The 2,030-nt window shown below is 54.9% G+C and overlaps 1 pseudogene; it reads left to right on the top strand.

Moving 5' to 3' along the window:
- Positions 1-1,768, top strand: part of LOC102882877 — a 2,733-nt pseudogene extending 965 nt beyond the window's left edge.
- The last annotated feature ends 262 nt before the right edge of the window (positions 1,769-2,030 follow it).

The following is a 2,030-nucleotide window of genomic DNA, read 5'->3' as shown; positions in this document are numbered from 1 at the left end:
GTGCAAGGCACCCAGCAGCAGCTGCTAGTCCAGACAAACATTCAGGCCAAGCCAGGCCTCGTGTCACTCCTCCAGCTCACCAACATCCCGGTGCCCAAGCAGGCTCTCCCCCACACAGCAGCTGGTAGGGAAGAGCATAACCCCAGGTGGCAAGGGCAGCCAGGTCTCCCTGACCATACAAAGCACCCATTAGGTGCACACAACCCAAGCAGTCCCTGGTGCAGGCCAACAGTTACTCCAGCAAGACGGATGGGGTCCCCACAATAACAGTGCCGCAGCAGTTGCAGGACCACGGGGTCCAGCAGAGCGTCACCATCAACCAAGAAAGGTCTGTGGTCCAGGCCACTCCGCAGGCACCCAAAGCCAGACCTGTGCAACAACTCACGGTGCAGGGGCTCCAGCCAGTCTACATGGCTCAAGAGGTGCAGCAACTCCAGCAGGTGCCTGTCACATGTGTGTCCCAGCTAAGTGCAGTATGTGGATGGTGGGGATGCCAGCTACACTGCCAGTGCCATCCGCTCCAGCACTTACCCTTACCCTGAAACGCCGCTGTACACAGAGACAGCCAGCAACAGCTACTTGAGGCTGTGGATATGGCTACCCAGGGCAGCATACCCGCCACCTCCCAGGCAATGGCCAGCAGCATCACTGTGCCCATGTACACGTCCAGCAGCCAGGTCGTCACCAGCCCCATCATCAGTAGGAGTGCGGCCAGCAAGAGCAGCAATGGTAGTGGTGGTGGTAGAGGGGGCAGGCAGCAGCTGCAGTGGCAGAAGAGCAGGCACTTACCATGATCCAAGGAAGCTACATGCTGGGCAATGCCAGCCAGTCCTACTCCTACACCATCTGTGCTTCACCAGCCACTGTCCAGTGGCTCCTAGACAACTATGACATGGCCAGAGATGTGAGCCTGCCACGAAGCACCCTCTGTTGCCACTACTTTCTGCACTTCCAGGAGCAGAAGCTGGAGCTCATCAAAGCCATCTCCTTTGACAAGCTCATCCACTTGATCTTCATGGGCTTGCGCACCTGCCATCTGGAAACCAGGGGCAACTCCAAGTACCACTACTGAGGCCTATGCATAAAGGCCAGCTCTCTCTACTACAGCTGATAGGGGACCAGCAGCACATGGTCATGCAGGGTCAGCCCTTCTCATAGAAGCAGAGGCTCAAGCCCATCCAGAGATGGAGGACATGACCAACAGTGTCTCCTTGGGACCACAGCAGGCCACAAGGCTGTCAGACATCGGCTCCCAGGTCCAGCAGTACCAACAGTTCCTGGATGCCTCAAAGAGTCTCCCTGACTTCTCAGAGCTTGACCTCCAGGGCAAAGTGCTGCCCGAGGCCATGGAGCCCAGAGACATCAAAGCTTTCCAGGTCCTGTACCGGAAACAACATGAAGCCATCATTGACATCATGGTGAACCTGCAGTTCACCCTGGTGGAGAAGCTTTGGAAAACCTTCGGGAAATACCATCCTCAGCCAGCCCATTGAGGCACCACTGCTGGCCATACAGGAAGAGGCTGAGAAGCAATTGCCCAAGGCCAGCCTAGTACTGTTGTCCAAATTCGGCCTGTGATGCAGTAGACCAAGCATTGTGACATGCCGTACCAGGACCTAGTGGAGATCCTTTTATCCTTGACATTCTGCAGCCCATCACCAGTACCTTTACCTAAGCAATCCAGAACTTTGCCAAGAACCTGGAGAGCTGACTCACCGACACCATGGTGAACATCCCTGAGATGCTGCAAGAGAAGGTGAAGATGTGAGGGATTAGCCCGGCCTCAGCCTGAGCTCCTCCTTCCGGGCTTCAGGGCTGAAATCTCAGGGCTGACGGCTGGAGGCCTCGGTACCTCTGCTGGATAGAATCAGGAATATTTGTCCCCATGGCTGTTTCCTGAGAGCGAGCTTTGCACATTGTCTTTACAAACCAGCTTCCTTAGCTGCCAATTTCTAAAACACAATCCCTTTGTAGTTTTTTTGTACACAACATAGCATCTTAAAAAAATAAAAACCACCTGCAAACTTGAA

This window comes from Pteropus alecto, unplaced genomic scaffold, assembly GCF_000325575.1.
Source record: "Pteropus alecto unplaced genomic scaffold, ASM32557v1 scaffold333, whole genome shotgun sequence".
NCBI lineage: Eukaryota > Metazoa > Chordata > Mammalia > Chiroptera > Pteropodidae > Pteropus > Pteropus alecto.
The sequence above is the reverse complement of the archived record's forward strand: the minus strand, read 5'-3'. Positions and strand labels throughout refer to the sequence as shown.